Below are 27,471 nucleotides of genomic sequence, written 5' to 3' on the forward strand. Positions count from 1 at the left end.
CGGCGGCGGGGCGGCCGTGATGGCGATCGGGGGCGGGGCTTCGGGAGAGGCGGGGGGAATGGCGGCGCGGCAGTGATGGCGGCCGTTGGGCTGAGGGGAGTCCGGTGCTGTTGTGGTAGCGGAGGGGAGTGGAGCGCCCCGCAGCCTCAAAGAAACGCCAGCACAAAGCCTGAAGTACCACAGCTGCCATAAACACCGAGCCTGGAAGTTCAGAGTTAACTTCAAGATCGACTCCACCGTTTATAAAATATTCCAAACGTGCCGTTAAACTGCTCACACAGCCATAACTTTGCTCCTCTGCGCTCCAGTTTTCTGTTTGCTCCTCGTACCTATAACAGTTCTAGAAATCGCAACAGACGAGAAAAATTGCAATGGCAGAGTCATTGCGTTTCTGTACAAGTTGTTGGCCTAGGGATTTTTCTGAGGTAGTTAAACGTATCAGATAATATTACCATCGATTTATTAATTACCTAAATTATCTTTTTAATGTTTCCTGTATTCGCATCTCTCAACTTTTTTTTTTTTTAAAGGACTTTGCACTTAATATTCATAAAAACTTGACCTCAAAGAAGGTGCTGGATTACGTAGCTTGTATACCTGTGGAGCACAATACTTGGTCTACACCAGGATTTTTTAGTTTTTCTCAAGTCCAGTCATGCAATCTCTTTTTTGTTTTCCTCTAGAATTACCGATGGTATCTTCTGAAGCCAGAATGGGAGAGCAGTCCAGTCAGGAGTGCAGCCAGAACTCTGAAAGTAAGAGGGCTTGAAATCAAGATGCCAGAGATATATATAGACGAAGGGTAAAGTGAGACATCATGTGGAGGGAGGATCATATACAGAACAGAAGGAGAAAGTTTGGGGGTAGCTCTAGAGTTGCTCAGATGTGTCAGGATGTATGAGAAAGAGAAACAAAAAGAAGTGGAGAAAGGCAAGGTGGTATGGCAGGCTCATGGGGCACACCATGGAGGGATGATGATGAGAGGGGCAGTTGCCGTGACTAGCAGAAACCAATGTGAAAGAGCTGGGATGGCCTTCTGAAAATCTGGAAATGTGGATGGCTTGCAGGTCCAGAGATCTCCCCAGAGATGGGGAAAGCAGAAAACACGAGCAGCTACAGATCAGCAGGATCAGTTGTTTCTGTGAGCTAGGAGTCCAAAGGTCTGAGCAGGTCTTCAGTGCTTTCTCTTTGGTTTACATGATGGCCACGAGTGGGAGAACTCTGCCTGCTGCTTGGGCTAAGGGATCACCAGGTAGATGACGTGATTTCTCCAAAGATAGCCACAGAAAGGTCTGAAAATCTACTGACCCAAGAAGAGCTAAAATTGATAGCCAGAGTGATATAATTGGAGAGAGGGAAAGGTAACTGGTGTAGGAACATGGAGACTCTTGGATGCATCCAGATGACCAAGTATACATACTCTTCATTTAATTAACTTATTTCCAGTAATAGAACTAGTAATGACAAACAAGTGGTTAAGAGTTACAATGGCTGGTTGAGTCACTGCGTATGTTTATGACTTCAGAGCTAAAAATAACCTGAACTGTGGGAATGATCCTAATTACAGCCTGACCATTAAATATGCAATTACCAATATATACATATGAGCTAAATTTTGGAACACAAACTGTTCCTCTGTTCTCAATGAAATTTAACTTCAATATATTAATATATTACTAGGTCATGACCAAATGAAAATAAGTGAATTCTTCAGTCAATAAAATGTTTTAAAATGTTTACTCTGAAAAAGTAATGGAAAAAAACAGTTATGTTTCATCAAACAAAGATTATTAACAGTTCTGAATAATAATTACTCTTTCTGTAAAACAGCACAAGTAACAGAGTAAGGTAAACAATGGCTTAATAACTCAAAAATCTTAACAAAAGTAAGACAGAAAGGAAACCTGTTACTAAGAACCCTGGGCTAAAGATATCCTGTCAGCCTACAGACATTTTACACCTTATGTTTGAGATGGCTGCTTTCTAGCAGAACCTTTTCTAGGTAAGGAAAATGTGGCTCTCCTGCAGGGCCTCCCTAAAGGCTGGCAAGGCTCTAGACACAACGTCTGCCCATTCCTTATTCCACCCATATGAACAGGTCTAACATGTTGGACTTGCTGCTGATGTATGGAGATAGCCACATAGCACGTATGGTGAATTTAGTCTCCCTGAGAGGTAGGATCCCCGTATAACTGCAGTAGGTTCGAGGCATCTGGTGCTGAGCATGTGGTGTGGCTGTGTGGCTGCAAGTCTGCTAAATCTAGTTTAAGATGGGCAGCAGAGGCACGGGGGAGTTGGCGGACAGGCCTCCGTTTTCAGTCACAGCTTGCTGTTAGATTAGTTTCACTGTAACATGAAACTGCACCGTGAGTCACGAACTTTGGAGTGCTAATCGTGGCTCTGATATCAAGTCCACTGGTGGCAGCAAGCAGCTTGTTTAACTGCAGGGCTGGTATCTGCGAAGTATGCATAGTAGTAGCTAGGTGCTGTAAGGTTCAATTACATAATGTTTACCAAGTATTAATTATTTTAATTTTCAAAGCGTTGATTAAAAATGCCTGAATGTTGAATCACTGTGTTCCAGTCGTACACTGTCACATGTCCCAAAGGCTTATTCATCGAAAAAACAACAGGGCACAGGTTTATTTATCCAGAAATCAAGACAGCACAGCATGTGGCCTCAGTGTCTTACTGATGGTAAAACCTGTTATCACAATGCAATTATTTATTTTTGAGGAGAGAAGCTCTGATTTGAAAGAGCTGTTTTCTCTTCTGTGGGTATAATCTGTCACGATTCAGTTTTACATATATAACATATATATTCACCAATGCAAGGAGCAACATTTGACTGAACGTGACTTTATTACTAATTCAGTATTAGTTTTCCATTGCTGTAACAGAAGCGCTTGCAGAGATCATGATAGGGATTCAGAAAACTTGTGTAGTAACCATCTTGAATATGAGTGGTAACCTTAGTTTCAGCCAAATAAGTGGCTATTAACAACTGTCATTAAAGGCTGCAGTTCAGCAATGGCCTCTGGGAGACCTAGGTAGTTCCTCATCAGTAATCTGGCAATAAGCTGCCTGAGTATTGGGCCAAGACGCTGAAAAGTTTAGGGAGAATCAGGCCTCTGTTGGGATTACAAGACAAAAGCATGGACTGCAGGGCCAGAAAGTTAATGCATTAAAAGAGAGAGGTATGAGGTAAACTGATAGACCGTATCTGCCACTGGAAGTTTCCAGGAGTAAGAAATCTTTGTGGTTTTGTATGGTTTGGGGTTAGTTTGTCTGAAATACTGTACATAGACTCAGGCTTCTTTGCAAGGTAAAACTGCCTTCTTTATTAAATACTCTCAGTAAGGGGTTCAGCTGGTTGACTGTGATGAATATATTTATTTTTTTTCAGTACTTTTATTCAAAAGCATAACTGGCAAATCTTCATACACTCTTTCTGTCCAGTCTCAATTATGTGAATGAACAACAGATTATTGTTACTACATTTACTATTTCTGCTGATGTTTATCTCATTGCATACCCTAAAGAAAGTGCCAATGGTAGTTAGATTGATATTTGGACAACTGAAAACTTAGCTGTGCATTAGACACCCCTTGATTCTTCTTCACTTGCGTCTCTGTGAAATTTAGAACTGTGTCAGTAAAGTCCCACAGAGGTCAGAAGGGTTTACTGTACCTAGACTCTCACAGCAAGTACCCAGAGGCAACGTGTATGCCAAAACCTCACGTTTCGCTGGTAAGATGTGCAAAAATTTTCAAAGCCCTTTTGACAGTCTGAAAAGTGAACTTTTGGGGGCTACATATCTCTTTTTTTTCCTTTTGTATGGCACAGAAGGTTCACAGTAAGTGTCCCAGATTTTAAAGTCAGCATAAACTGCATTATATTTAGGATGTGTGAGGCTAAATGCTTAAATACAGAGAATCAAAATAAGTTATGCCAGAAGACATGAATTTGTGCAATCCTTTATCTATTTCACTTGTGCAAATGACTATCTTGCCTGCATACATTTGCAATACAAATGCAACTTGAGTGTGTTCATATGAAAATGTGGCATTATGTAGGAATTTATGTGCAATGATGTATACTATTTTCAGGGGAAAAAATCGCAATGGTGAACTTCTTTTTCAAGTACAAACCGCTCTTAAAACAAAACAAAACAAAACAAAAAAGCCACGTCTGTATGAAGAACTTCCTTTGATAAATGCTACATTTGATAAAGTTCAGATTCCTGATGAGGAAATAGCCTGTTTGTAGAAACAGAGTTATACATCAGCCCAGTTATGTGACAAAATAATAAAAGTAGATTGGCTGCAAGGTCATTTGTGACTCAGAAATTAGACAGAATATGGACTGTGGAAATCAGCTGTGAGGCTATGGCAGAGGACAATGCATACTTCGTTGAATCTGCCCCCAGAGATGTGTCAAATATCACACCTTTCTCAGGAGAGAAAAGATTCACCAGGTGATGAAAATATTAAGCATTGTACTTCACTGCATATTACGCACACCTGACTTAACAGGTTTTTCACTATGATATTTTTACAATTCTCAGTAGTTGCACATTCATCCAAGTAGGTACGTATTCTAATTTGTAAGAATATGACAGCATACTTCATTTTTAAAAATAACAGGTTTAGCTTAAGCTAGAGTGCTGGTTTTTATCTGTTTTTAATGAGACACTAGGCAAAACCAATACTGAAATTCTTACAGCCATTGGCTGACACTTACAATGTCTGCTGCTTAATGAAGGAGTAAATTGAATCATAAATCTCCTATTTTTATTGCAGTTTCTTTATATGAGGGGTAGAAATCACCTTTCAAACTTAAGGGTTTCTGCTGCCTCCTTCTTCCTATATCATCCATGTGTCTTGTAAAGGGTACCCATAAAAGAATGTAATTTGTTCAAGAATAGACACTTATCAAATACCAAAGACGTTCATGCTATCAGATCTGGATATATTTTGTACATAACATTTGAAGGAATAACTGAGGACCAAATGTAAATTGTCATTAAAGACAAATCCAAAGTTGGGGAGGGGTGAATCCAGGAAAAAAGAAAACTAGAAAGTTAAGTTTCACAGAACAAAAAGTTTATGCCTGATACCTATGACCATGGCTTTATTGGGGTGTGCCTTAAAATAGATGTTTCACCTTGCCTGAGCCTGGGGATTTGTCAGTATTAGAAGATATATACGTCCTGTGATGAGGTCAGTATCTCTGTATACATTTTCCAGTTGTTCCCTTACATTTATAACACTTCTACTAAGCCAGCATTTTGGCTTGTACGAAATCCTTGTCCTTGAGCTAACAAAACAAAATGTTTTTTTGTACTGATAAGCCTGATCACATGGCACAAATACGTCTCATTGTTTTCAGTGGGACTACTGTACTGCTCAAAGTGGTCCTCACTGCCTGGGAGTGTTCTCTTCTACTGACATGTGCAGACAACTCCTACATGAAGTAATCCACTGTGTCTCACACCTTTCTTTGTGTCTTGTTTTGTCTCGCATTTGCTACAGCACATAAGATCCATGCACTATTTTTTAACTCAAATTGAGGTCTTGACTCTCTGTTATATATATATGTATATATACATGTATAAAATAGTGCACCATTGTATAAAAAAGTACCATATCAGTTTTATTTTGGTTGGTTGGTTATGGTTTTGTTTGTTTGTTTGTTTGTTTTGTTTTGCGTACCATACATATAGTTTGAATTTTCTCTTACTTCCATAGTACTGTCATTACTCCTGTCCAGCCTTCATACATTTCATGGTCTGTATGATTTTGTTCTAATTATTTTGTCAAAGATTAAGCCTTGGTTTATCCAGAGTCTGAGAGTTTTAGCCTTGGTCATAATTGTGATTTTTTTCCACTTATGTCATCAGAAATCCAAGAAGGGTTGATTCTTCAGTAGTAAAGCAGGCACAAACTTTTCATAGTATCATTTTGTGTTCTCTGTTTAGATACATGTTTCTTGGACCCGAAGGCAAAGTTAGTATGTCTGGTGTCTACAGTTTCACCATTAGCTTCCTCTGTGTTAACTGGAATAATTTAAAACTTCTGCTGGTTCTAAACCAGGTACAAAGCTCCCTTCTGACTCTTACCTCCTTTCTGGCAGCTTGTTGCTTACTGTTGTGAAGGAAGTCATTACTTAATTTATAATATTTCTTTTTTTTTTTTTTTTAAGGAGCATCAGTGCTGATGACTGCCAACTCGGTATTTCTTTAGTTATGCTCAGAATACTCTGAATTATTCAGTAAACACCCTGTGTCAAAAATGTCTGGCAATGGTCCCTTTCATCCTCTGTCATCATTTTGACTACATCTAACCCACATTGCATGGTAGAGACACCCAGCTTAGTTCCAGCCTCAGCAGGTATGTCTGCACCCTGCCACAAGTAATAAGCAATGCAATCTTTGTATTAATAGGAGCGCAGCTGAGCTGGTGCAGCTTCTGACACTGCAGGCTGGTTGCTACCAGTTCAAGTATCTCTGCACTATGCTTTGCTATGGGGTAGAGAGGTCCTTTGTTACCCAAAAAAAGTCTATTCAAACAGGTCAAATTGGATTTTGGAGCAAAAAAATCACGAAGTGACAGGAAGCTCACCTGCAATTAACAAATATGTGGGTCTGTAGACATGGGGGTGGAGGAAAATGTTATTAAAAATGTGGAAGCATTGCAGGACATGAAAGTGGCCACCTACACTTCATTTCTTTGCAACACCGAGTGAAGGTGTCTGACTCCCAGCTCAAGGAATCTCAAAACACTATAGAGATCATACACATAGCGTACACTGAATTACTTCGCCCAGCAATGAAATACCGTGGAACAAGGAATGCAGTAGCTCTGGACAATAAAAAAGGACAGAAAGAGTATCTTATGCAAATATGCAAGCACGTTTAACAAAAAAAATCAGATGCAGACCCACTAGCATATATTGTCTATAATCAGGGGTAATATAACAAGTGCATTATGTTGGTCTTGTACAGACATCCTCGAAGATTTCACCCTGAAGTGAGCAGATCACTTAAGGAGTGATTTAGCCCTAAGACACAGTGTAGTCATATCGGTAATCAGAATATACAATTAGTTTCTGTCTTCTGCCAGAAATGTCAGTGCAATTCAGTGATTTCTTTGAAAAGTTTGCCCAACTACTCTTTCATTCATCTATTATATCGTAGATTTTTAGCTTTTTGGGTTCAGCTCCAGTATTTGAATTCCCAGAGGAATTCTTAGCAACAGAGTAATATATCAAATTCAGATTATTTTGATTTGGAGTCTGTGATAATCTAGCAAAATAAGCCAGTCTGTTCATATTTTGACACTCTGTGCAGTGTTGCATGCGCTAATTTATATGCATAACAGCAAAAGGAATGATAACCATTTTTTGTTTGTTTCTTTGAATAGCTGAATTCTTGAGGATAAATGTGGATGAGTAAGAAAATTTTCTTTACCTCAGGCTTAAGATCTATGAAAAAAAAGGAATTGTGTGGATATACAAAAATGATGTGGGGTCAGATATGTACTCTGAAATGTGAAATTGTGTAAACACATTTTTATTTGGATTTCTTTTCAAATTTAAGCACAGATGGAGCCTGTGATAATTCAAAAGTGGTGGTATTTTGTCTTCATCTTCAACCGGGATCTGACGTTCTCTGCTTACAGTAGCTGCTGAAGGGAGCTTAGGTTAATGTGTATAATAATTGGTTCTTTGAACAGTTGGGCACAGTCTCAATCAGTTCCAGTTTCAGTATCAGATTTCTTTTAATCAGAGAGAAGTACAGTGTTTCTCAGATGCTCTGAATGCACTGAAATTGTTTGGGAAGAAAATGCTTTTAGCAATGCAATGTGGAAGCAAATGTTCCATGTTATAAATAACATGTGATTAGACAAATACACTAAGCTCATAGAGCTTATTTGTGTTGAATTGTGTCAGGATGTACTATGGACTTTTGTGCCCTGATTCCAATGATCTCATTCTTCTGGGACAGCATATATTTAAAGTAAAACATACTAGTTTAAATGTAGCATAAATACATATAGAAAATTAACTGTTTTCTTTACCGAATTCAAAATTCTCTACTACCTATTATGTACAACATGAAAAAATGAATCTCTATTTAGGCCATTATTGGTGGCCAAAAATGTTTTTAAAATATTAGATGTATCCAGCCCCTCTTTTTTAAATTTACGTGATATATACTGACAGCTTGATATACAAATTATCCAAATAAAAAGAAAAGGAGAAGTACATTTTTTCCCATGGTTGTTATGTGTGTGGTTGAGTATCTTTGTTCTCCTAGAATGATTTAAAAGCAACAAGAGTATCACAGAAAGTTTATAGTGTCATAAACTACTGTAGGAAACCCTGGATAACGGAGAGGAAAATTAATTTTTATTTAAGTGGCTATAAATTGCTTTTGGTTTGTGAATGCTTGTTTAGTTTAATTTAAATCAGACATCTGACAATAGATGGAGTGTTCTATTCTATGAAAAGAATTGCCATTTCAGTTTTTCAGCAAATGTCTGCCTGAGGTAGGTCCCCTGGGGATGGCTTGTTCCCCTTGTCCCCTGAGCCTAGCCTCATTCTCTTCAGCCTCTCACCAGACAGAACTTCAGTTCCTACACAAGGATTTTTGTCTCGTGTTGTTTCTTGTACTGCGTATTATCACCGTAAGAGAAACAGCCTCCTAGCTGGAGTGTCCGTTTAGTATCTACCTGATGTGTGTCCATATTTCTGCTAGTGCGGAAGAATTATCTTCCTCTCAGAGTAGAAGAGGGCAGGCTGGAAGGGATTGCTGAACTACCTCCACCTTCGAGGCCAATGTCTGATTTTTTCCTGTCAGTACAGACTTTTGTTTCCTATCAGTATTAGACAACTGCCTTTCCAAACCGCGCAACTGAACCATGACTAATGTGCATCTTGTCCCTGCAGCCCATGAAAATAAAGTTACAGTGAAGGTGCCTGACATGTGTGTATTGAAGCAGTGCTGTCAAACCATACATCCCTGCCTAAATGTGTTCTGTTGGGATCTTGTGAGTCCCCCTTCCTGCCAATACTCCACAGATACCAATGCTTTTGAAGGTAAAACGCCTTCTTTAATGCTTGGTCATTTAAAGTGTGTCTTTTCCAGTGTCTCATAAAACCCCTGTGAGAGATTAGCTGTGGCTCACAACTTGCTTGTGAAATAGATTCTGCTGTAGACAAGTCTAAATGATTCATGAAAGGCCTCAAAATGATTTTATGTCACCTGGGACTCTCAGAGAATTATGCTTGACATTATCTGGTAGATGAATTTGATTCTGTTTACTTGTTTACATTGTACCGTATCTGCATTTTTAAAATGGATCAAGAGAACAAGAAATTACATCCTGAACTGTCCAAGTGCTTTATGAATATCAGTCCTACTAAAAGCCAATAGGGTGCATGTTCTAAGATGTGTTCGGTGCTTTGAAAAATCCTCCTCTGTAAACACCTTGACATTTTCCTTGATGAATATCCATCTCACATACCCTCATAAACATCTATAAAACCACCTCACTCTCTTTTGATGACTCTCTGCCTCTTGAAGATATAGAAGAGCTCCTGTTGGCCTTGTGTAATCCCTCCTTGTTTTACTGGCCTTGACTGTCTCCCTATTACCTTCATGCTCTCACTATTGGTTATCTCATCTCTCTTGGTTCATATTTATATTAGCAGTGTTCAAAAGCTGGAGTAAGTTTTTCATTTTGTGCTTCTACAAGAAGTTCTAGGACATTGCTTGCTCTACAGCAAACATTTCCAGCAATGACAATCCAGTCATTGGAGCCCATTATCCATTACAGTGGGATAGTGTAGCAGTGGAAATAAAGATACAGATAGGGATGCATAAATAAAAGGATTTGGGATTCATCTGGAAACAATGAAATGGAACTGATTTTTGCTTCATTTGAGTAGTTAAGGTAGGGAAAAGATAATCATTACAGTGCCAGTGACATACTTGCTAGCACAATAGAAATAATCAGCATTCCAATTTAATGAGATGTTGCGGAGCATGAGAATATTTTGAAGTGCTAATGAAAAAGAAAGAAGTGTTATGAGAGGCAGAAAGCGGTAATTGGTAAATAGTAACATACTTAAGGAATGGTGACAGTTTCATATGAAAAGGCATTGTAGGAATATTGATTAGTTTAATTTGGGCAGGAAAGATTTAAAGAAAGAAGACATCTAGAAGAAGAGCAGACTTACTTCTGCCCTTGCAAAGCAGAGATTAGTATTAATTAAAACTGAGATAGGACAATGTTTAGGACATGAATAACAGCCCAACTCATGCCGTGTGGAACACAACTCCTTTCAGATTCACGCAGCCAACAAAGTATCCTCTGAATGTCATTGACCAGCACAGGTGAGTGGTGGGTGAGTGTGATACTGCACAGCACCTGGAAGAATTACTAATTGCAGAGCACCTTGCATTGTACATAAGAGGTCACCTGTATAAAGTGTTCATATCCCAGCTGTTGGTGTACATTGTCCTCTCTGCATGCTGGATGACACGGTGCAGGAGCTCACTGCAGACAGGAAATGTACATTTGAGTCTCATTTTGTGTAACCATTAGCATAATATTTAAGCCCTTTATGCTTTAGTTTTTCACATGAAATTGAGAGTTATGAAATATGATACTTCTGGTGTGGCTTTGCACATCATATTTATCTAGATAATGAGACTGTCCTACTGGCAGGAGCTTTCAGCTAACTCAATTGGATCCTGGTCTGGGCTGATTGAGTGGGATCCAGGTCTCAGCCTGCCCTCTGCTCTGAGTGCCTGCTGGGCCTTTCCCTGGAAGCTGCTTATTCAGTGCTCAGCTTAGCACATGCTGCCTGTCATGCCTCCTGTTGTTGGCTCAGATCCAGGCATCCCTGCCCGACAGCAATGAAGGCTGTTCAGATCACCTTCATGCTTTGCCATCCGTCAGCTCCCACACTCTGTAAATCCCATTTCTGAACTGAATGTTATTGAGAGGACAGCATGCTCCCAATGAGATTTTGTTTATAAAAGGTACTGCTGTGAAGAGGCCAGAAATCCACCTTAGTCTAGCTGCATCATCAAGTGTGATTAAGGGACATGCGTTTATTTTGTCAACACCACACAAAGGAATGCAGTGTCTCACCTCATATCCCCCCCCTCTGAAAACAAGGTGCCCAGTCTTGGATGGATTAAATTGAGATATTTCTTAACTGAGCTCTACAATCGCACTTCTGGATCTGGAGCAGTAGAGATACAGAGAACCTGCTTTGACAACAGGCCCAAACAGGCATTATAGTAACCATGAAACCATATTTACCTTGTGGGGAAGACAATAACAATCCAGCCATCCTGGTTTTAGATGCAAAACAGAAATGGCAAGTGAAAATCTGAGTTTCTAACTGTGTGTATTTAGTGAGATCTGTCTTGTTCACAGCAACCACTGGCAAAATTTGTAGCATCTTCAGGAAGCAAAATTAGAGCCTCTTTTTCCTTTAATGTCCCCAGGCTTCTCCATTAATGTGACAAATTTGCAATTCTGTGGATTCTGGGACTGCACCTTTGCTATGAATTTTGTGCCCCCAATTACTTTCAGCTAAGTAGAAAATCCATTTAATCTTACAATACTCTACTACCAGTTAAGCAAACTGTATGCAATGAAAACTATTCATTTTATTTGGTTTTTATTTTACCATACTTATTTATGATACTGAAAATACTTTTTAGAAGTATATTTAACATAAAGTGAATAGGTTTTGGTCAAAGAGCCATTTAATGCTATTGTCCAAATACCTTATCTTGCTTGTCATTAACATAATTAGTCTCTTAAATCTCAAATAAATTACCAGATTCATCCCAATCATTATTCTCTGATTTGTCAGCTGAAGTTAAACCACATTTAATGGTAATGCTATGTAAAATCTGACATGCTGGGAATATATAACATATTTCTGAAGGGCATGATGTTAATCAGATTTGTCTAGACATGTAAAACACGTTTTTGATGCTGTCAGTCCTTCCAATTAATTTTATGAGATTTTGAGGCTCATGATAATTTAGCTCAGAGATAGTATGAGAATTAGAAATTGTAATAGTCATGAAGTTTTTAGTGGAAAAGCCACTGCCATCTTAAAATAATAATATTAGTGTATTATTTCCAGTATTTAATGCCTTCACTGAGCTTTTTGCTAATGCAGGTACTTGCCTGTCTGAGGGGGAATAAATTTAGACGTTAGCCGGTGTAATGTATGAAGTCGTTACTTAATAGCATACTTCCTGTCATCTGCTCGCTCTAGCCATGGAGCTGTGACCTTTTTCAGTTAGTTAAGCTCCTCTCGTTTTGATGCAGCGCACAGAGGCTGCAGCAGGAACCGGCGCATACGTGCGGTCACTCCCCGCTGTGGCTGAGGAATAGCAGAGCAGGTCCGAAAATCCAGGATTTTCTATTGCAGGTCTGTTCAGTAGGAAAATAACATTGTCCAGAATGGCATCAGTACACCAGTAGCACATTTTAAAGTTGCAAATCAAGAGGTACCACGATGCTAGTTTGTAAACCTAATGGCTCTGGAGGTAACAGCTGTCATTTGGTGGTGTGGCCAGTTCTGCAGTCAGACTACCTGTTGCCACCACTTCAAAGCCATGGAAAAACCACTCTTTTTCATATTTGTCTCTTTGGTTTCCCTTGCTTTCCTCTGAAGTCTGATGTGCAAGCAGCTGGCAGAAACGTGCCTTGGTGATTAATGCATCTTTACCTGAAGCAATGATGACATTTAATTTGTCAGGCTGAGCACTTTGCCATCCCAGTTTGAGTTTGGGGTGAGGATTTTCCATACCTAATTTCCCCAAGTAGAAAAAGAGGTCTTCCTTCCTTCCTTCCTTCCTTCCTTCCTTCCTTCCTTCCTTCCTGTCTGACTTATCTGAGTAAAATAAGCCCATTATGGACTTATGGAGTGGTGAAAACAGGAGAAAAAAGTTGGACCTAGAAGCCATGAGAGAGGCTGTGCAGGAAATAACTGGAGAAAGCTCCAAGTGGTTTAATCTGCTGGGGGTGAGTGTAGGGAGGGTTTTCCAGGAGGCTTATCTGCTTGGCAGGGTCATGACCAAGAGACCTCATAGGGGTTTAAATGCCAGCCTGTCATGCCAGAACACACGAGCAGGGAAGATGAAACATGAGGTGAAGAGGTTCCTGCTGTCTTTTCCAGGTTAAAAAGTGAACTGTATAAAAGTATAAATTCCTTTCTTGTAGAAAAGTAAAATATCTCCTTAGGATGAAGAAGGAGGGGGACTTTTAGGCAAGACTGGAATGATTGCTTCTTGAAGAATTTATGAAAATCTTTTAGAATGATGGAAAATGTAAAATGAGTGATCTGGGCTTAAACGCTTTCAGTGTGTTGTGGAATGAATGAATGGTGTCTGAGCATTTGCAAGACAGTTTGTTCTCTGCAAACATGGAGAAGAGGGAGAATGTTTCACAGTACATCTGGAGCTTCTCAGCATAGGGTCTACTCATGCCTCTGTTTGGTAAAAGAACTGCTGTAGCCAAAGCTGAGGCATGCAGCATGGTTTCCTCTTCCATCCCTGTGCCCACGCATAGGTGTCAGTGTAATTCCACCTGGAAAAAAAGATGACTGGAAGTTTTTGCTTCTCAACTGTCTACCTTCAGCAAGACCTCTATTTGTTCAGTCACCTGGCTGCTTGCTTGTGGTGGTTCTGCTAAAAATGGTAGTCCCATCTCCTCTGGTGAATGCTTCAGCACAGAAGGTTTGAAGATAGAGGCTTTTATATTGTGAAGTTAGTATCTGCCAGCTTAAATGTTTGATGCCGAAATAGTGGTTCGCAACATCAGACACTATATGTGAGCCTTACTCTGAGAGAGGAGATGGAGGAGGGTGCAGATAACTTGGGTCTTTCAGGTGGTTCCTCAGGGCAGCTGAATATCATTCCCCAGGGAATACCTATGGACCTTATCATCATCATCAAAATCAGTAAAGGTCATCCTCCTCTCTCAGGGTAGTCTGATATGTGGGGCTAAGCAGACCACTGAAAAAGTTATCCTCTTTCTTTAGGTACTGAGTTGTGATACTCTTCATTACTCAGTGGAAGCAGAATCACCTCTGCACTATAAAAAGAAATTAAGTTCCTTTTCCTTCAATTATACTGTTATAACTCCTTCCTCAAGTGTATATATACAATTACAAAATCTCTTGAGTTCGTGCACGAATAAAACTGTCAAATAAGACAAAGTGCTAATAAAATTTTATACAACTTAGGGAATACTACTGTAATAACACTGAATGGAGAATAAGTCTTACATACAAAAATAGATTAATACAATAAAAATAATATAACCAAAGTTAAGTGTTACTTGATTAAAACTCTTTCTTTTAATGTCATTTGATTATGTTCCCATTCTGTCAGGGGTCAAATTCGTCCCTGGTGTGACTCGAAGAGAGTTCAGTGGAGTTTTAACAGATGTATTTTTGCCTTTAATGAGGGCCACTCAGAAGTTTTTGGTGTGCTTCTTCTAAAGAAGCTCTGAGCACCCTCTTTCGTCAGTGGTGTAAAGCTGATCTATAACTTTTCAGGCTTCTTAACATCATGTCCCTGTATATCCCTGCTCCTCGTGTTACTGTCCTTGAGTGTCTTCTGGTGATGCTGGCAGTCCTACAGAACCAGAAATGTTTGCTTAAGCTCAGGCTGCAGAGTTGTCTGTTACCTGGGGACTGCTGGTATCAGTAGATGGAGCTGTACCACCTAACAGGAGCTTGTTTAGACACGCTGTGTGCATCCACATTAGCACAAGCACTACATTGCTTCAGATCAGCAGTGCACATTTGAAGCAAATCCCCTCCCAGTGTCCCTGCAAACAGGGCAGAGGGAAGGACAGTCCTGTGTGACCCTGAGGGGATGGGTTGGGACATTTCTACTGACTTTCGGAGCACAGTGTTACATCAAGGAGCCACGAGCAAAAAAAAAAAAAAGGCTTGCTTAGTATCCTTGAGACAAGACCGTCAAGAGATTGATCAGAAATCAATAAGCCATTCTTTGTTTAAATACCACCTTTGTCTCATTCTGATCAGCTTGCCAATGAAGCATGACTATGAAACTGAGCATTTTCGGTGCAGCCCCAGGAAGTATTGGATACAGCCAGAGGTCTGCACGTGCAGGTTGCTTTTTTATTAGGTGCGTTTTCTACCTTCCCACCAAAATAAACAAACCATCACTTGTGCTGACTGAATTCATTTTACGTTTGTTTCAGTTACTCAGTCATTAATTCTGTATGATTGCTGGTGTTTGAATGAAATAGCTGTCTGAGTTCATTAGTCAAACACAGAGTAGTCTAGCAGGAGCTATCTCCCCTATCTTGTAACGTCTTGCTAGCATTAAAACTCCGTTTCTATCAATTTTACTTGTACCTTTCACAACTTCCAATTCTGGTAGGCCACACTGAAGTCTTTTTTCACACAAGTACATCTCCAGCTTCACAGCAATTGCCCTATAGTGTTGAGACCTGGTATTATTTTTATTGCTTTAATATAGCTCTCAAAAGTCATGGTGTCCCATACAGCAGACAGTGGGACTTGTACAGTAAATCCTCTATCATCTCTTGTTTTTCTTCTGGTCACACAGCAGATTACGGAGAAACAGTATTTCATTTGCCCACTTCTTTATTGCAGATATGCACTGGATGACCGAATGTTTCAGTGACTCTTCCACTGTAACTGCAAAATGCCTTCCCTGTTCACTGTGCTGGATGATTGCTCCATTTAGCACATTCTTGAGCTTGATTCTTCACTTCCAGGCTAATTATTTTACAAGGTGCAATGGCTAATCTAAACTATTATGTCAAACTGTCAATACTTATAACCCATTTTTTTTTAACTTGTAGAAATAACAAGCCAAGCATTCAGCAGAAATAAAGAATGTTAATATGGTATGGAGAAGACAACTCACATTCAGCTGTCATTCATATTGCTGTACAAACCAAGTGACAATTGCCCCACATCTTTGCACTATGAGTTTTCCTAGGCTCTCCCTTAATTTTCTAAATGCTTCTTCGACACAGTAACATCTGAGAAGTTTGTAGTTACCCACTCTCAGCTGGTAGCTCAGTTATATGAAATATTGCTTCAGCAATGCTCTCTGTTAAAAACAGCTCTTCCTTTTTGCTGTCATTCTCCCTTGGGCTATACGAGCTTTCTGTAGAAAATAACTTAGCATCCCTCAGTGGATTTTCTCCTCATTTTCTGCAGGAGACATTCTTTTGAGAACTCCTTTCCAGGGATTTCAGACTGATTAAGATATCTTTTCAAATCTTCTTTTTGCTAAAACATTCAGACTAAATGATGTAGGTCTCGGTATTAACAGTGAAAATCAGCTTCCCTGCCAACCAGGTATGTGTCTTGCAATAGGTTGATCAAAGATACCAGTATGCAATCATGTAATCTGTACTTGGAAGTTTATGTACTTCACAAACACATTTTGGACAAAATTTAGGAAGCAAGTGGCAAGGACTATTGCAATGCCTTGGTTTTCAAAAGCAGCAGAAGTGATTGTGTACCCAGTTTTTGCCTCTGTCTGTAAAAGGAAGCCAGAAGAGTGCATGGACTCAAGGAAAGATAAACTCTAGAGGACAAGGATGTGAATTCTTCTGTTTTGTTTGTTTTGTTGGTTGGTTGTTGTTATTTAGCTGCCTTTTTAACTTTAGATCATCATGAAGAAGGCTTAGTGAGAAGGCTATGAAACCAGAGCCTTCTCACATGCGCAGTGAAAGGGAAAGCAACAACAGTTACAAGTTGCAGCAAGAGAAATTCCAGATAGACTATTGTTAAAAAAAAACACTGCGGTGGTCACTTCTAACCTAAATCATTCCATTCCTGTGGTTATAAAATATCTGATAAGATGGGTTGGAATGAGAAAGTAGAAATTGAGAGAGCATGAAGAGGAAAAGAGAAGGCTAATTCTGCTGCCTGCTGTAAATATTTTTCTTATGTTTTTATTCTGTCTTGAGCTATTACAGAAAGTTTAAGAAAGTTATGCTATGTCCAGACGACTCAGATTCAAAATGTTTACAGTAGTACAGAGGTAGCACATTTCAAAAAATTAGGTTTTATGTGCTCTCTGTAGTGTGTATTTTCTTGAATCTTGTTGAATTTAGCACCATTAAAAGCTAGATCTGTAGCAATACAATCTTGTAATGGGAATATGCATAAAGATACACCATTTGGAACTGATATTATTGAGAGCTGATCTTCTTGAGAGTTATCTGTGAAACAGCATCAAATTACAATATCTACTATTGGCATGGTTGAATCTTTTCTGTGGAAGCAAAATTAGACAAGATTTTCAATATCTTTGGTTGCATGCATATCCCTGGTGACTTACATGCATTCATATTGATTTTTCGATTCATCCATCAATAGTTTTGCAACTGAATCTGCAAGTAGTTTCTGTCTTAAAACTCTGAATTTGGGGCTCGAATAGTTATTTTAGGTGGAAAATCGCAGCTCAGAGCAGAAGAGAAAGTCAGAAAGTACTGTGGTGATTATGCTGATTTCTCATGTTTGATTGTCTCTTGTTTGTTTGTGAGTCTTTGAAAACAGTGCTTAAGGTCCTTGGGCAAGGATGGTAGGATGGTGGTCAGTGATCTAAAAATAGCAGTGAGAGCATGCGCAGATTTAGCAGTGGCACTGGTTATTCATGATTTATCTGATTCTTCCACTTCAAAAAATATTTCCTTGCATCTCTGCGTGGCATCATCTTACATCTCTCCAAGATCTGCTGCATTAAGAAATCAGTAGAGCATAAAGTTGTTCCATTTTCAACATAATAAGAATCCATTTTTTTCTGGATTTTATATTTTTGGGGACTCTGAATGAGATCCATTGCTTATATTGTACATTTGTAATATTTCATTTTCCTTTCTACAGTACTCCTATGCTGAACCAAGAAAGGCTATGCTAGTGCTTCTATGAAAAGACCTGTGGTACTAAAAATTGAAAATATTTATGCTCCAATCAGCGTTTTTCCTCAGAAACGTGGGGCAAACATAGCAGCACATTATAGCCTTTCACGTATCCACATACAAAGAATATATTGTCATTCAGTGATCAGTGTAAGGGAAACTTACTACAGTGACATTTCAGTGTAAATTTATGATTTATTTATGCATTTGAAATGCTCTGCTAAATCACTTTCCCTTCCCTTGTGCCTTTACTATCTTATTCATGTATAATTCCTTTCTCCCTCATCTGAAAGCTCTCTATTCCATACAAACTGTGAGAGCATTACCGTCAAGGCAGTTACGATTTCTCCGGTCCTGAATGAGGGACAAAGGCATTGGAAGCAATGGGAAATGACTGCTGAGAAGTCATTTTAATCTACTTAATTGAACACAGCCGAACAACAGTCACTAAAATGAAACTCCAGTGTAGTATTTCCAGTAGATGGTTATGTTTCTATGTATGTTTATGGCTTAATGGTTAAACCAGTAAATACCACCATCCCTGCAGAGGCAGTGAAGTGGAGCTTTTTCACTCCTCGGGGTGATGCCCGATTTTCAGTATCAGCAGAAGTGCTGTGGAAAGGTGGGGGTGTGCTCGCTGAGATCATGGTGCCCTTTGGTCTTCCTGTGGGATCTGAAGGATTCTCCCAGGGAACCCTCTCCAGGCAGGGCTCCCGGCCATGCTGGGCTGGGCACGTGCTGCAGGAAAGTCCCTGCAGGATGGTGGCATGCAGAAACATTTATTTCGCTGTTTTTGCGCAGGAACCGAGGGCTCTGTTTTCGTTTGGGTATTGATAATGGTGGCTGGTTCATGGTGACTCAAGCAAGTCAAGAGCTGTCCTGGTTTCTATGTTTTTCCAAGTTGAATGGATGGCTTCTGATCATCCCAAAGCCAGATACTGAGATTTCTGGTCAAGAATTAGCCCTGATCCCAACAAAGGCAGTGAGACCTCTGCGTTTAGGAGGACTCTGATTTTACACATAACGGCAAATATTTTCTCTCACTGACTGAAGAGTAAAAGGATTAGAGCCTAGGGGTGGGAAGATTGACTGTAGCTCTATAATTTGCTTTCATTTTCCCTGAGTTTGTTAATTAAGGGAATTTCTGGAGGTAGGGAAGCTAAGAAGCTGTGAAAGGAAGAGCTGCTACGCCTGCTGTCCCTCTGGAGTTCCCTCTTGCTGAAGAGGGCTCCCTCCTCCCTCACAGCTCAAGGTTGTTTCAGAAAGGCCCTGCAGTCCTCCACTGAAATTGTTGGCTTCCTCAGTGAAGTTCTTACATCGTTTTTTAAGATGCTACTAAAATGCCTGCGTCTGTAGCCCTGGAGCCCTAGTTCCCATCTTTGCATTTACAAGAGCTGCTGTGTTTAATTAACAGCTATGACTGGCACACAAAAAAGAATACATAAAACCAGAGGTAAATAAGCATACTTTCATCCTGAGTCTGTGTGGAGAAGTAGCCTTTATACCTCATTAACAAAGTCTCTACTGCATACATCTCTGCTAGATAACAAATTGCAGACAGAGATGTAAAGTCTATGAAAAGTGACACTCCTGCGCTGCTGAGCAGTCTGATGTGAGCCAGGAACTCAGGGCACTCGGTACCCTGCAGGCTCTGGTCTTTAGTAAATATTTCATTTAACAATATATCAGCGTCCTCTCCTTGAATTCCAGAGCATGTGCTCTTACCTATTATAGCTCTAGAGTGTGACATGAAGACAACTTGCTTTTATCACTAAAATTCAGCAGATGTGGCCGATCACTTTTTCAGAGAACCAAGCTAGAAATTATTTAACATTGGCAAAGTAGACATATGTTTATGGTAGGAAAGAGCCCATGTTCCTGCGGTTCTTGGTGGTAACAAACCCAAAGATATTGGTTTTGTGCATTTGATACTAAAAATGAATTCCTTTTACCATATCATAGCAAGCTGAATGAAGTCAAAAGGGAATATGTGCATTTTTATAACTACATGGATAACTTGGTATCGTATCTTCCATTAAAAAGAAACCAGATCAAACGCTGCTTATGTCATCAGCTGTTTCTAAGAGTGCAATTCACATCTTATTTGAATTGCAGTAGGGAAAAGGGCTGTGCACTTGTTTCTCCCAGTTTGGTCAGCTTCCCATGAAGCATGGCTTGTCCTTCAAAGCCCATGTGTTGGTGATGGTGCTTAAGAAGAAGATAACCAATCCGAAGTTTCATAATCCTGCCCAAAGGGTCTATAATTTGGCTTGCAGGAGAGAAGGGGAGGTAGAAGAGGAGAAATTTTGAATTTACAAACTAACACATCTGATAGGAACTTTTTAAAGAAAATAGGCTGCGTTGCTATTGAAATCAGCTGGAGATGCACATGATTTATAGGTTCTTGTGAATAATTGCCATGTTGTACCTGTATTGAGGTCTTTATACTACAGAGGAGCTTGGTGCTGATGTGTTTAACTCTCAGTGTGTTGTTTCAAGTGGTTCCTATGAGCTTGGGCCCTGAGTTGATGATTTATGACAGCAGGTTCCCAGGTAACTGAACACAAGATAGGGACAGGGAGATCTACAACTTTTATTTTTTTTTCCCCAAACTTAAGGTTCTGGCTTTCTTTATTTCTTTTTGTTTTGTTTTTGTTTTTGTTTTTCCCTTAAAATAAATAGTGAAACCCTGTTATTTATCAAGTCCAGCTACAACATACCTAATAACAATTGCAAAATACCTTAGTTACAGCAATCTCTCCTCCAACAAGAAAATCTAGACCCTACATCAGAGTCCTCCAAGCCTTTACTAGTTGGCCAAAGGGCAAGGCTGTGTGATGAGATGGTGACTGCTTTTTGTTCTCTTGCTGTAAACATCTTGCAGAGTTAAGTCATAATCCTGCGGCAGTTTGATATTGCCACATGATGTTGATAGAGTGCTTAGTGGCAAATAAAATACATATGGAACAAATCATCTGTGATGCTTTTTTTTTTTATCACTGCAATCATTTTTTGTGTGATGTGGTTAGGGTTTCATACGTGAAGGCTCGTTTCTATGATTTTCTGTGTGTTTTTTTTAACTTTGTGCAATTTATTTTTCCTCATCTCTCATGATCACACATTGTATTAATGTTATATAAACATTTAAAAGCATATTAATTTTGATTATTTTATTACAGATGATACATGTAGATTCCCTTGTTTCTATTTATATGTCTGATGAAAGTCTAAGCAGAAGCATGGTTATTTACTGAATGTGTCTGTGTATTATACAATGTTTATTAATTATTTCCCATGTTGCCTACTAGTAAAATGTAAAGTATAGAAATTCAGTATAAGGAAATATATCGAAATTTTCTTAAATCACATGGAACATAGCTATAGTAATCATAATTGTTGAATAGATGGATAAAATAAGCTGAGTTTATCTGCCTGCAGGCACAAGTCAATTAATGAAGAAACCACATTTACCATATTTCTATTTCTGCTAACCAGAAGAGAAAACCCCAGAAGGAAAAAAACATATCTAATAAGAAAATGCTTCTTTTTATAGGCATTTTATTTCTGCCTTTCGCAAATCTCTGTAATCCTCTTCAGTGGTGTGTGTAGGTGTTTACAAATACTCTGAAGGAGCACCTCCTGGAAGAGCTCCTGGCAGCTGCGAATTGGCTCCAGTGTGCACCGCAATGTTATCAGTCCTGTAGGTTTAACTGCAGTACTTCATGCTTTCAGAGCCCAATATTCAAACGACTTGTCAGGATAAACTTTGTATTATGTATTAGCTGTTAGAGAAGCTGGTACTGGAGTGAGAATGCAGCTTTGTATGAATATCCCTTTCTCCCTTTCTTGGGCTTCTCCGAAAGGTAGCAGCAGAAATATTTGCACAGTTGCCCAGAGATTTCAAGATGTGAGAGACTGCAGTGAAAATTCACTTTTTCTTCTTGTCCTTTTTATGCTTTTGAGTGTGGTGAAGACAGTGGCTCTAAAAATCAAGGTTTTGTGAGGCATCTGGGAAACCTTTGAGTATTACTGGATCAAATCTACTATTTGTGGACTCTATCAGTTATTCTTAGTCTGTGACCCCTACGGTCCTGCTAATCTGCAGTTGCCTACAGTCGCATTTTCCTGCTTCCAGTTGAGACAACTGAAATCACACTGCATACTTTCCTACCAACCCTTCTTCACATTACCAGCTGCGATGTGACCACCTTTATGTAAAACTGATTGCAGGATTACAGCACAGGTGGTACAGATGCATGGTTACAGTCTTGTCTTGTGAAGTTGTACAGTGAGATAAAATTAACATGCACTTAGGAAACATTCGTGGATACAAATCATCCTTGTGAGTACAAAGAATATCTCTGAAGACACTGCTCAAGTGTACAGCTCATGAATACAGTGATATTCTTAGGATGTGGAAAGCTAGCTTCAAACGGTACCACCATTTCTCTCTTCTACCATGCCCCTTTTGTTTTTTCTTTTATCATATTAAAGAAATGGTAGGAGTGGATATGAGTAGTGGCCATAATGTTGGAATGTGCAAAAAGAAACACTTTACTGATTCCATACAGGGCTCAGAACAACATCATTTTTACTCTGGAAACGCTTTAGGTACTATATGGAGATGTTCTGAGAGAGATGTTGCTTGCAGGCTGCTAAGGCAGAATTGGTGGACTGAGGCCTAGTAATGGAAGAAATAGATGGAATAATATGAAACCCTAAAGTACAGTAACGGGATGTATTTTGTAATGTAAAAATTTTATGATGTCTGTTTTTTGGAGTAGGATGAAATCCCGAATGAATTGCAATTGGCAGTTTGTTATAGCAGCTTGTCCTGAATTTCTCGTAAACTGAGACAGGGCTGTTTTGGTTGAGGGTAAACAGTCCCCCAAAGGGAAAAATGGTACTAACATGTTCCTAGCTCTAAATCAGAAAGAATTGCCAGTTGTCCTCCTTTAACTGGAATTTTATTCTAATATCTTTCAATCCTTCCGGCTTCCATCTTTTTTTTTTTTTTTTTCTCCAGATAATTTTAAAGAAGCACATGTACTAAAAGCTAATCAAAAACATTTTATTGAAACAGTTTTTATAAAGAAACAAGTTGCTGGCTGGTAGTTCTTTGCCTCCATTATATCTTTTACTTTGAAGAAACTTTATTTTAAAGTGAGAAGAAATATTTTGGAAAACATTGAGATGTCTGGTTGAACAGCTGCAGAATGAAGTGTCTTGGGTTTTGCTCTTATTTAAAATGTCTTTGCATAAATTAGCAGAACCAAAACATTTATAATTTATTGGCATGTTTTGACTGTGAGCTTATGTTGCTAAAAATTTGATTAATTGCAAAAAAAATCATGATAATTTGCCGTTTTCTCCCATCTTGGAATTAAACCTCTTCATATTCCTGTCACTGCTATGCACTCTTATGCTAGAGAGATAAAATGTCAAAATGGGTAGGCATAACAGCTGCTGAAACTCTCTGGAGCAGCTCCTAAAGTATATTTCATTTTCTAGAGTTTCCATCAATGGTGGTTACAATTGGTTTTCTTGTACTTTGGGACAAAGGACATACCTGATCATGGCAGGTCACTATTTTACATGTACAATCCCCAAACCAGCAAAATGTTGTCTATCCCAAAATTAGACCACAGCCCACGACATGAAAGATAATCACGCCTGTCTTTTTTGTCTGTCCACTCCGCTGTGCAGTCCCACCAGCCTGGCCCTGGGAGATTATTATACTTTAGCCAGTGTTTCCAAATTCAGACTGAACCAGTCCAAAGGGGCCTCGGCACCCTCTTGTGCTTGGCACTGCTCGAGCACACAGTGAGAGTTAGTGCCTGACCTAAAAAGCTACCTCAAAGCTGCAGAGGCAAATATGTGAAGCAGAAGCTGGAGCTGAGACTAATTAATCTAGTGTTGCGACTCCAAACATCAATTAGCTGGGAACAAATTTGAATCCCTGCTTGAGCCGGGCAGGATTTCATTCGGTATCAAGAGGTGACAGGCTGTATCGTTCATTTGCCACACTTTGTGTTCTGGGAAGAGGCTTATTATATTAAGGCCTAATCTTTCGGGAGCTTGCACAGACCTAGTCACCTTGTTTCTGGGAATACAAGCACAGCTGCCCAGGATAATGGGTGCTCAGCATTATTTCTTTGTTTTTGTTGGGTGCAAACATTGTGGGTAGCGCTGGTCGGGACCCCAGTCTGTGTGCTGGCCTGGGGCGGCCGGCCTTGCGCTGTGGAGCGTGCTGCAGCCTGAGCCGCACCAGCCTGTGGGCCCTTCACACTCCCAGCATGGAGGCTGCCACAGCTCGTCCCCAGAGGGCTGGATGTAGTTAGTCAGAGGAACAAACGTACAGCAATAAAAGATACATTAACACAAATTTTGAAGCCATACGTTAATTCAATATGTGGGAAGAAAATTATTCTAGAAGCATCTGATTTGATTTATCTTTAGTCTCTGTGAGAACCCTTGCTGGCCTGTCAGTCCTGGTTTCAGTGCTGTCCAAATCACTTTTAGACAACATTTGGCTTCTTTTGTCTGCAAAACTGGGGAATAATAGTTACTGTGCAATTGAACGTAATGTCTTGGGTTGTGAAGGGCAGAAAAATATTAACCACAGTTGGCAGAACAGCTGGGACTTGAACAATTAGCCTCTAGACACAGAGTTAAAGCTCTCTTCCTCAAAGCCATAAGACATTTTGAGGGGGATTAGTTCCTCATTCTCATTTTGCTTTGCAAAAATTGTGTGAAAGTTGCAAGGTTATATATAGCGACAAAACAGCCTATGGCAGTGACCAGAATTATGTTACCTGTGATTAATAAAAAATGACAACACTGCCTGTATGTGGCCTATTTCAGCAAGAAGAATCCAGAAGTTGCAAATATAGAGTCTGATCTCTGTCACAGTGATACCAATGGTGAAAGAGTCATCACTTTAGCTAATGTAAGAACAGGCTGCTTATAGAACTGGTGTACAAACTATGGGCATGGCACAATTAATCTAACACAAAGCTGCAGCCATTACCTGTTTGAAAAAAAAAACAACAACAAAATGCAAAATTGCATTGCAAAATCCAATAGTTCATGGCCTCACTACATAACCATGTGAGACAGGAGTGAGGAACATCAAAGCCACTTCAGTCTGTAGAGGAAACAGGCAGTCCAGCTACAGCTCTATCTGAGTACCTGTGCTTGGCTGCTCACATTGAATAAGAAATGTAAAATAATGAATAGTAGATGGTTTCAAGACCTTAGGACAGATGTTTTCACATCAGGGCCAGAGGGATCAGCTGAGAATACACTTTTTGGGGCATGAGCCCAACCTAAGCAACCTGGAGGAGTGCCCCTATCAACACCTGTGTGCCAAGGGAGTCACAAAGAAGTGGACCGGAGTAGAAGTGAAGTCCTTGTGCATGGCTCTGCAGCATTTCTGAAGTATACCACAGTCTGCAGGTTGGATATTTGCCCTCATTAATTCTAGGTTTAATTTTTAACCTCTAAAATGGCCTAGACTCTGTAGGGCAAAAAACAAAAGTAGCTACTAACCACAGAAATTCCTGTATCTTTTGATTTTCTGCATCCTCTCCAGCAAGTACAGCTCAGCATCATGTCTTTTGGTTTCTTTTGAAATCAAGCACCTTCAGTGACTTGATGCCCCCTTCTCACAGCGCTGAGGAAGTGATTCATTACTTACATGGCAGAGAAGACAGTGTGCAATTGGTATCTGTTGTGACTTGATTTCTACGTGCCATTTTATTTGCTTTTTTTCTAATAGGAAAAATTCTTGTGAAGTGGAGGTGGTATCAATTTTGAGATCAGACATAGCTTGCAGCAAAATAAACATAGAGATGGTGAGGAAGACTTATATTTACTCTCTGAAGATTTTTGTTTAGTGTAAGATAAAGGTCATTCTGGAGGAACGTCAAGAATTCTGGAGAGGCTGGCAGACATCTACTGTAACTAGATAACCAGGAGATTTACAAAGGATTTAAACAATAAAGAGGAAGAAGGTTTTATTTTTCAAAACCTGGGAGTTTGCTATTTGACTGTGAGGACAATCATCTGGATTATGTCCTCTGCACGGAGCAGTATGCACACTGCAGAAAACATCTGGTGTAAAATGATCTCCCTTGTTACTGTTTGGAGATGCAGTACTACTAGCTCACCCCTCTCCCCTCCCTTGTGGTAAAGTGAAATGGTACTTAGCAGACCACAAGTCACATTGCAAAAACAAATATATAGCTGAAAGAACAAGCCTTAACAGATACAAGTGATAATACCAAATTCTGAATCACTTCCTGAAACCTCCTTTTCTTTTGAGGTGTCTCACTCCTGCTGAAATTGAAAGAAATGGAATGTAAGTTATTGCTGAGGTCACTGTAATCAGGAAGTGTAAATTAAAAAAGAGCCCTTTAAACATTGACAGGAGTATGTAAAATGTGCTTTTCACTTGTCCCCACCACCCCCCAGTTTATCTGATTCAGAATGATACTGATTTTCTTCTGCGGTAGTCAAGGTTTCAGAGTTTGTATACCAAGAAGTAGCGAAGTATGAGGCAAGGGAAGCTCTGATTTTGAAGCTGTCGGCTTCTTACCAGGTAGGCAGATATGAGGGATCAAAAATTCTCTGGGTATGGAGAACTAACTGAATGAGGAATTGAGATATAATGCCATTTTCTTCTAATCAGCTGAAAAAGAGAATCTGGTGAAGAGATGTCATTGGTCATCAGCCTAAATCAAATTAGTAGTTTCAGGGTCCCTTTCCTGTTCCAATTAAATGACAGAGACCATTGCCATGACTGTTGCTGGTTGCTACTCTTTCTCACTGTGAAAAGGCTAAGGGAAAAATGGCAAAGCAAGGTGCCTTATTGGGAGGCAGCAGCATGGCTGGGAGCACTGGCTGAGTAGCTACTGGAATTTACTTATTTTTTAAATGCAGAAGTAGGTATGATCTTCTTTACCAACTGATGTAAAAGCCTTCCATGAGTGAAGTGGGTAAAAAACATGAAAGAATTTGGATTGGCACTTCCAAAGGAAGCTTCCAACATTTGCAGCTGGATAATGCAGTTCAGAAGGGGTGCTTACAAGCTGGCCATAATACAGCTTGTATCAGCTGGGGTCAAGCTTACATGTTCCACCATATAGAAGTTTATCCATTTATAATTTGACACTTTGGAAAAGTATATAGTTGTATGGTAGTATTTCTGAAGAACCAGATAATGTCAAATTTGACTATTGTTTTTACTACTTTCATTTTGGAGACAAGTACCTAAAGTCAAATTTTTGGTCTTGCTTTTAGAGACTTCTGGAAAAACACAGAGTTGTATCAGACTCTTATTTCATGATCAACTCACCTGCAATGTTTTCCTCTTCTGGGTATTCTCCACCCTTGCCACTAGGGTATACTCCCAACAAACTAAAAAACAGCAAACTAAAATATTTTAAGCATTAGTAATTTCTTATGGAAGAATCGTTACTAGCAT

At 39.5% G+C, this 27,471-nt stretch overlaps 1 long non-coding RNA gene across 1 annotated transcript; it reads left to right on the forward strand.

Annotated features, from left to right (window-relative positions):
- Positions 1 to 33: 33 nt before the first annotated feature.
- LOC121069867 lies at positions 34 to 8,258 on the forward strand. The gene is made up of 5 exons (XR_005819695.1): positions 34 to 425; positions 684 to 755; positions 5,981 to 6,095; positions 6,205 to 6,392; positions 7,601 to 8,258. It is a non-coding gene; the product is annotated as an uncharacterized LOC121069867 (long non-coding RNA).
- Positions 8,259 to 27,471: the final 19,213 nt, after the last annotated feature.

The sequence above is a fragment of the Cygnus olor genome, chromosome 4 (genome assembly GCF_009769625.2).
Source record: "Cygnus olor isolate bCygOlo1 chromosome 4, bCygOlo1.pri.v2, whole genome shotgun sequence".
NCBI lineage: Eukaryota > Metazoa > Chordata > Aves > Anseriformes > Anatidae > Cygnus > Cygnus olor.